The following is a 10000-nucleotide window of genomic DNA, read 5'->3' on the forward strand; positions in this document are numbered from 1 at the left end:
CCCTCCCTTAATGGCCGTATTAAACTAAATACCAATAACTAAAATATTAAATTAATACATTACTCAAATACTAAAATATTAAGGTACTAAACTATTACAATAATAAAATACTGGAATACGAAATGCTAAAACACTAATTAACAAGTAGTTAGATACTATAAAACTAGAAACTAAAAGTGTCACCATATAAGCTAAAAACTTTGTCAATCCTAAAGGTGTCAGGCATAAATGTGCACATTATTAAATCAAAATTCTTCTGAAATTTTTTTCACTTGAAAAACAGACAAAGTCTCTATTACTGGTAACAACATTCCAAAGTTTAACAGCATTATAAAAGTACATGCGCTTTATGCTATTGGTTCGTGGAATACGAACGCGATAAGGTAACCGAGACCTTGTATCATATGGCTTATTGAATTTGAAAGATGAGAGTTTCTGGGTCAGCAAATCCAGTGCACGTCCATCCAGGATTTTTTTAAACAGACATAGTCGCCTTTCAATACATAAATGGTTGATAGGTAGCCATCCAAGTTTAAGAAATAACGGCAAAGTTCTACCTTGAAAAGGAGCATCAAGAATAATACGCGGACATCGTTTTTGAACTTTAAAAATATCGTCCAAAAGTCCTGCATTACAATTTCCCCAAACAGACACACAACACTCGAGAATAGGTTTAATACTAGCATTAAAAAATATATATACAATATTTGACTGGCAAGAATTTTTTAATGCAGGCCAGAACAGCAATGCACTTTAAAAGTTTTTTTTTCTAAGTTTAGTTACATGAGATGGCCAAGAAAGAGAGGGGTCGAAGACCAGGCCCAAGAGACGTTCCTCTTGAGTTTGTTATTATTATTGTTGTTATTGTCAAATTAAAAGCTGTCCACAAATGGCTTTATGTCTAAAAACGCAAATGCAAATTTCATCGAATGAGGCACACGATTCCAGTTCGTTTACAGCGAGTTTTAATCCTCTTTTGCTGAAATTTGGCAAGAATGTTGCCCGATAATGTGGCAAAAAACCTGTGTGGGGGAGTATTTATTTGTTGCCTCCTTCGAAAGAAATGAGTACTGCGTGTTTTATAAAAAGTTCAAGTTTAACAGTGAACAAAAACAAATCAGACATGTAATCAAAATGCCTGGCACGGTTTATTAGATCAAGATGTGAAGAAAACGTAGTTTCCAGTTAAATTCTGACTGGAAACGAACTCAATTTGTGAAACTACTTACTTTTGGAAAATGAAGGGTATTTTAGGAAAGGTATTTTATTCCTTTCCTTAAGTCAACTAATAATCGGAATCTACAATTCCTAAGCTTCCAGAAAATATATACTTTATTGGGGTTTTTATGAAACGTGTGACCGTGAAGCAGCAATAACACGAGGTTGTCATTTTGGGTGTACTGTTATTTAAATGACGCAAAACTCATGAAATGAATTGTTATGCTGCGTTCTTCCAACAGATTAGCATTCCGTTTTTCATGAAGAATTTAAATCTGTTAACGACTTCGACACGTTTAGGTGATTAATATTGGGCAATAGTTTTTAAGTTCTTTCTTTGCTTGTGTAGCAATCGTGCTGGTTTACAGTTTGTTTGTGGATGTTCTGCAACGTGAATGCATAATTTCTTGAGGCCAGACATGGGGTAGAAAATGCAGGCTGTTGTTTGTACATATTTTGGGCATATGTGTTTTAATGAGTACAACGCAACTATTAGAATTCGTATATGGTAGAGTAAGGTAGTAGAATTAGAAAATTAAACGAGCCTTACCTGTAAGGTGAGGTTTGATTGTGATTCTGCCAAATCCCTGGTGACTCGGTGAGGGTTAACATGAGATGCACACATGCCGCCATGGATAATCAGACTTTCAAAGGTTGTGGACACGGTTATCAAGATACGAATGAATACAGAGGAAAATAGAAGAACAAGGGGCGGGAAGTAGAAAAAGTGTGAGGGAGGGCATGTTAACCCTCATCGAGTCACCAGGGATTTGGCAGAATCACAATCAAACTTCACCTTACAGGTAAGGCTCGTTTAATTTTCTAATTCTACCAAATCCTGGTGACGTCAGTTCCGGTTAACATGAGATTTCACAGCAATAAACGTGGACACAACTATTCCAATCCACAAAGCCAAATTATCGACCTGGCATAGCTCCAGCAAAGCTGTTTCCAGCAATAACGGGTTGCTTATAGAACTTCTGAAAAGCAGATCTCGAGATCATTCGACGTGTTTCAGGATTTCATCAGTGGGAATCACCTGCCCGCTCTCGATTTAGCTGCTGATTTGGCGCTGTGAGCATTAAACCTTGCTGTATCTGCTCCACTTGCTACCATAACAGCTTTAATTCATCGCCCGTTTGCATTCGTACCAATGTGCCGATAAGGTATTTTTATGTTTAAGGCAAATGGCTGGCCCCCCGGTAGGGTGCGTGCAATGGCTGCCAGACATAACGACGAATCCGTCAAACACAACGGTTCACCTCAAACAGGGGTGCACCAACACGCCAACTTCGCCAGGGAATCGAACCCCGCCCCTACCAACAATGAACAAAAGACAACACACAAACTAAGAATTGCACCTAGGAGATGCCTCGCCTGACTTACACTCCTAAATGACAATCCGACAAAAACAACTGGACAAACTAAAACAAGCACGACCCAGCACAAGGGTGAAAAGCGACCAATAAACAACTGCCCATCAACAGACTCATCCAAAGCCAAGACGTTGGTTCACCCCAGAAAAACGGCCAGGGCACGCAAACGCAACACAAAACGAGAACTTAAATATGAACATCCAAGGCATCTTTATGTAGCGACGCCACCACACCACGAGCACCCCACTGACAAACAAAATAACGCCGACGGCGGTCAGACCAAAAACGATGGAAAAACAGAGGAAGATTAAACCGGACCCAAGACTTTACATGCTCCATAACATCAACCGCAGTGGGAGGAACACCCCTAAAACGAAAATCATTCCGAGCCCCCCAAATACAAAACTTGCAAACATTTAGCAGATAGACAAAAACCCGAGGAACCACAGACAACTCATCAGCCGAGAAACCAAAAAGCGCATGACGAACCAAGATAGAAAGACAAAGAGGAGAAGCCAACAACATAAAAGACTGAAGCCACGACAAGACACTGACAGCCAGAGGACAGTGAAAAAACAGATGTTGAAGAGACTCGACGGGAGCAGAACAAAAACAAGCAGTAGAAAGAGCATACCCAAAGCCAGCAAGCCTCTCGGCCGTGTTAAGGACCCCATGTGAAACTTTCCAACACAAATCAATAACGGGACGATCCAAATCAAAAAAGAAAGCTGACGCCAAGTACAAGACCAGTAAAGAGAACCAAACAAAGGAAAGAACTTCTCCTCACAATGAGGAGAAACAGCATTTTCAGACAAAAGAAACAAATAAGCAGACTTCGTAGACATGGCAGAAACAGGACAAAAATAAATATCCAAACCAATACTCAAAGAAGACGCAGTAAGGGATCCTTTACACGCCAGCCAAGCAGTCAGCAGAAAACAATAGAACGGAGGCAGAGAATCTGGAGAAAAACAAAGCGGAGCAGAAAAAACGAGATGCGGAGGAGCGGCAAGCTGAGAAGAAAACCAAAAAACCATGAAAGAGACCCAAGAAGACGGAGAAGAAACAAAACGACGAACCCACTGAACATGAAGAGCCATAACCTTACATCGAAAATCAACGACAGAAAACCCACCCAAACAAGAAGGCTGAACCACAACAGGACGAACGACCAAATCCCACTTACTGCTCCAGAAAAATTAAAAAATTAACGTATTTAATTCAACACTGACCCACCGGGGAACATGGATGAGAGAGGCCACGTACCACACATGGGAAAGGGCCAAGGCATTGATAACAAGCGCCTTGCCCTTATATGACAAAGAACGTTGCCGCCAGGAGTTCAGAGCATTCTCCACCGCGGTGATACGCGGCCTCCAATTGTCCTCCTCAAGATTGCCCGAACCCAGAAAAACCCCCAACATCTTCACCTTCACCGACGACCAAGTGATGTTAACCGGTGAGTCAGTGCAACCATTCCAACAACCCAACAACAAGCCCTCACACTTACCATAATTTAATTTAGCCCCAGACCCCTTCTCATACAACGAGTAAACATCAAAGACAGCCAGAATGGCAGGAACTGAAGAAACAACCAGCGTGGTATCATCAGCGTACGCAGAAACAACAGGCAAAGAAGACGAAGAACCAGGAAGAGACACACCAGAAATAACACCATTAGAACGTATATTACAAGCAAGAACTTCAGCCACTAAAACATAAAGGAGGGGGAACAGGGGACATCCCTGCCTCACCCCACGAGATAACTTAAAAGAATTTGAAATATAACCATTAACATTAACACTACTACTCACATTATTGTAGAATAAATTAACCCACCCAACAAAGACTGCCCAAAACCCATAGCATATAAGGTAGGACGAAGGAACGTCCAATCAACCCTGTTGAATGCCTTTTCTTGATCACGAGAAAGAAGAGCACCAGGAGCACCAGAAGAAGAGCAAAAATCAACATCACGAAGAAAAGCAACATTTTCACCAATAAAACGGCCAGGAACACCACAAGACTGATCTTTATCGACAACCAAATGAAAAACCTTAAGACGACCAGCAATAGAACGAGAAGCGATTTTGTAATCAACATTCAACAGGGAGACTGGACGCCAGTTTTTGGGATCAAGACGATCCCCTTTCTTAAAAGATAAGGTAATGATACCTCGACGCTGAGAGCGAGACAAAGAGCCTAAACCAAAAGCAGAATTCAAAACACAAACTAAATCGAAACCCAGAACATGCCAAAATTTTAAATAGAATTCCATGGGAAGGCCATCACAACCAGGAGCTTTACCATGGGCCATGCCCTGAAGAGCAACAAAACACTCCTCCTGGCTGAGAAGACCTTCGCACCCCTCACTATCATCAAAAGGAAGAACCGAAGAAATGTTGGAAAGAAGCTCATCACGAGCATTAGAGTCACAAGGAGCAGCAGAGAAAAGATCCAAATAGAAAGAACGAAAAACATCACACAATCCATCCTTATCAGTAACCAAAGTACCATCACCAGCTCTCAGCGCTGAGATATTACGGTCAGTGCCGTTTTTCTTTTCGAGCCGGAAGAAATAGGCAGAGGAGGACTCACCCTCCTCCACCCACCTTGACCGGGCACGAACTTGAGCACCACGAGCAACCTCAACATCCATAGCACGAAGACGAGACAGAGTAGAAAGGTAAACAGGAAGGAAAGGAAGACGACAGAAATCAACATGAACTTTTAAATGGGCAGCCAGTTTGACAAAATATCACGTTCAACTACTTTACTTTTACCACGATTTACACAATAATTAATACTAATACGTTTAATATGGGCTTTACCACTGTCCCACCACCCAGTGAGGGAAGAAAAAGAAGACTGACGAGACTGCCAATAAGACCAGAAAGTTGAGATGAGGTCGATATACTCGGCCTCATCCAAAACAGAAAGATTGAGCTTCCACAACCCCGGACCTGGAGGAACGGAGTTGGGGAGAGCCCATGAGAAAGGAAGAGCACAGTGATCAGAAAAAGGGCATGGTAGAATGTCTACAGAAGACACATAAGGCACCCAAGCATACGGACAACCGATGAGGTCAATGCGTGATGCAAGGGCTCCATTGGGCCGGAACCAGGTAAAAGCAGAATCATTTGGGTGCCTTTCACCCCAAATATCCACCACACAACAATCCGTAAACATAGCCGACAACAAAGCAGAACTTTCCCGAGAGACATCAAAAGGACAAGACCCATGGCGATCCCGAACACGGTCCAGGACCGTGTTGAAATCGCCACACAAAAGAGTAGGAACAGCAGGATCGATAGAGTCAACACAAGGAACCAAAAAAGCGTCACGATCTGGATTACGATTAGGAGCATAAATAGAAGCAACACGGAAAACAGAACCACGAAGACCAAACTCAACCAAAACAAAACGACCATCGAAGTTGCAAACAACAGACCTACACTCCAAAACCGAACGATACAAAACAGCCACACCACGAGAATGACTTGTACCAAAAGAACCAGCACACAAATAACGGAGAAAGAAGATCATCATTAGAGATGGCGTGGGTCTCCTGTAGACAAACTACCGAAGGAGAGAGATGGGACAACCACTGGAGAAAACCAAGATGCTTGTCACCATCTCTCAACCCATTAACGTTAACAGAAATTACAGTGAGAGCCATAATATAACAAAAAAGTAGTGACAAACCCATGACGAAAAACAAAAAGGTGGCGAGACAATGGCAAAATTAACGGGGCCTAGCAGAAGCACGACGGCGGGACCTATGAGGATCCAGGCTAAGAGTGGGTCTCGTCACCGGAACGAGACCGGGAACGAGAGGACATACAGAGAGCCATCCCCAAGCCAGAACTACGAGAACTGACCTGGGGAGGAAGAGGTACAGCAAAAGCATGCGAAGGCTGGGAAGAGCCCCCAACCTGCCCGGAAGCAACGAGATCATCCGTGGATGACGGAAGAGTTGCCTTTAACTTCTGCACCATGTTTGCAGTCTCCTCCCTTGATACAAGAGGGGGATGCAACCCCCCCCGAAACACTACGCCCAACTTTGACAGGTGTTTTAGACCGTAAAGGTCCAGAATCCACCACCGAGGCCCGAGCATCATCACCCGAGTCAACCCCATCGTCTGACACACCCGATGATGGCGTTACCGATAAGACAGACCCCGAAAGGAGAGAAAAAGTAGGGGAGGACTCCAGCACCACCTCCCGAGGCACACCAACCTGATCGGTGGAGGGCTCCAAAATACTTACAGAAATCTGGCTAGGAGAGGGATCCAGAACCCTCTCCTCAGCCCCCCAGACCCACTGACCAGCAACGGCTGGCTCGCCACTTCGTCGAGCTCATTATCTCGAACGTCATAATAATAATAATAATAATAATAATAATTGAAACTTATATAGCGCATTTTTCATGCAGAACATGATCAAATGCGCTTTACAATTTAATAAAATGAATAAAAATGAATGAAATTACAAGCAGTTATGATTAAGAATAAATTAATGTATAGATAATAATAATAATAACAGTAATAATAATAATAATAATGATAGTAATAATAATATAATTACAAGGTAAACAATAAATATTTGAATTAAAATGTATAAGAATTACAAATTAAAAGCTTGTTGAAAAAGATGTGTCTTGAGCTGGCAATTAAAACTTGAAAGAGAGTCAAGACTAGATATTTTACGGGGTAGATTGTTCCAAAGCTTCGGGGCTGCGTAACAAAAAGCTCTTACTCCAAGTGTTGAGAGTATTTTGCCACTAGGAGTCTCAAGTATATTTCTTTCGCTAGATCTGAGTAAATATCTAGTTGATGATTTCCGACTAATCAATTTACAGATATAGTGAGGTGCCATGCCGTGAATAGCTTTAAAGGTAAAGAGCAGAATTTTAAATTCACTGCGGTACTTAATTGGAAGCCAGTGAAGCTGATATAAGACTGGTGTGATATGACTGAACTTCGGTTCCTTAAAAATTAGTCTCGCAGGTGCATTCTGAACTCTTTGTAACTTTTCAATTTGTACTTGTGGAAGTCCGTGGAGTAAGCTGTTACAGTAATCTAATTGGCTCGACACAAACGCATGAATTAAGGTCTCGGTGGATTTACGCGATAAATATTTTCTAATTCGCATAATGTTATGAAGATAATAGAATGATGTATTGCAAATTTTGTTTACGTGGGAGTTCATTGACAGCTTGTCGTCAATAAAAACACCGAGATTTTTCACAACTGACGATCTCATTACATCAGAATCGCCCACGGTAATCGAAGAAATATTAACTTTAGTTAACTGTTGTCGGGTTCCTATGATAAGAAATTCCGTTTTTTCATCATTGAGAAGGAGTTTGTCATGTTCCATCCACAAGCGTATGTCCTTTATACAATTTTGCATGGCAAATGTAGCATCTTGTTGGCTAGACAACACGTCAGGCTTGAAGGAAAGATATAATTGTGAATCATCCGCATAGCAATGAGAGTTTGGAAGATGTCTTTCAATTACATGGAATAGTTTTGAAGAGTAGATGATATATAATAGGGGACCTAGACAGGATCCTTGTGGAACACTCCAATCAACAGAGCAACTGTCAGAGAGAGCACCGGGAATAGAAACATGTTGTCTTCTGGCCATCAAGTACGAGGTAAACCAATCCAATAGTGCTCCAGAAATTCCAAATGAAGTTTGAAGTCTACGCAGAAGTAAACTGTGATCGACTGTATCAGAGGCTGCGCTCAAGTCTAATAAGACAAGTAGAACAGCATGCTGAGAATTCATTTTCATCAGAATATCGTTAGTAACTTTCAAAAGTGCTGTTTCTGTACTATGGTTCTTTCTGTACGCAGATTGTAGCGAAGGGTAAAGATCGTGTTTTTTCATATGATTGTCAATTTGAATAAACACAGCTTTTTCAGTTACTTTTGAAATGAAGGAAAGATTGCTTACAGGCCGGTAATTCTTGAAAACAGTGTCAAGACCAGCCTTCTTAAGAGTTGGCAAAACTAAGGCTTCTCTCCATGCCGAGGGAAAATAACCACTATCAAGTGAAATGTTTATCATTTTAGTTATCACTGGTAGAAGGACATCGATACATTTGACTAACAGAGGTGTGGGTATCGGGTCAAGAGCAGACGATTTCTTAGCCAGATTCATAATAATGCTATGAGCTTCTTCTTCTGTGATTGCTTGGAAGCTGCTAAATGACGGACATTGTGGATCCATAATGGGAGCACAATCTTGACAATCTTCAGCTGTACACTCTTTGAATTTGGATCTTATATTACTGATCTTTTGGACGAAGAAGTTAGCCATCTCATTTGCAAGCATAGTTTTACTAAAATGAGGAGGAAGTGGAACCTCACAGTTTGGATTTAATAATTGTTTTGAGACCCTGAAGAGCTTTCCTTGATCCGAACTGTTTTCTTGTATGAGGTTCTGATAAAAATCAAAGCGCGCCTTTTTCATCAAGTTTGTAGCGAAGTTTCTTGCAGATTGGTATGCAGTTATGTCATGTATGGAGTTTGATAAACGCCATTTCTTTTCTGCTTTTCTTCGCATCCTTTTTGCGCCTAAAATCTGATCATTATACCACGGGATGCGTCGCCTTTGGGGAATGATTTTTCGCTGAAACGGAGCATGTTTGTCAAGAACAGATGTTAAAGTTCTATTGTAACAATCTACAAGCTCATCCAACTCCCCAGGGGTGTCTTGACAGACTTCAGAAGCTGCTAGATCACTGCAGAAAGAGTCCAAGTCAATTGATTTAATTTTCCTGTAAACTCTTTCCTTCAATATGATTTTCGGTTTAGTTGCTCTTAGCGTAGTTAATACAGATATATGATCTGGGAAAAGATGATCCGTGACAGGCGAGCCGCAGATGTGGAATCTGATTGACCCGTGATAATTAAGTCAATTGTGTGCCCAAGTTCATGTGTTGAATGAGTAACGTGCTGACAAAGACCCATTGAATCTAACAGGTCTAATAATCTTGTTGCATCGGAATTAGTTGAGTCAGCAACATGAACGTTGAATTCGCCATTAATAAGTAATGGTTCAGCTGAGAGGATCAAAGTTTCCAGGTAGTCTGCAAAATCAGCAAAAAAGGTGCTTGTTGTGACAGGGTGCGAAGGCGAATAGGGTGGGCGGTAAAGGATGACAAGTCGAACTTTAAACGTGCCAGATGAAACAATGAGCTCTAAATATTCAAATTAACGAAGTTCCTTTGCTGCGATTTTTTGAACATTCAAATTTCCTCTGAATAAAAGTGCAGTTCCTCCCCCGCGACGATTATTTTGCGAATGATCGATAAGCTTGAAGCCAGTGGGTGTAATTTCTGCCTTGTGAGCGTCGTCATTTTCACTGAGCCATGTTTCTGTGAGAGCAAATAA

The sequence above is a fragment of the Montipora foliosa genome, chromosome 3 (genome assembly GCF_036669935.1).
Source record: "Montipora foliosa isolate CH-2021 chromosome 3, ASM3666993v2, whole genome shotgun sequence".
Lineage (NCBI taxonomy): Eukaryota > Metazoa > Cnidaria > Anthozoa > Scleractinia > Acroporidae > Montipora > Montipora foliosa.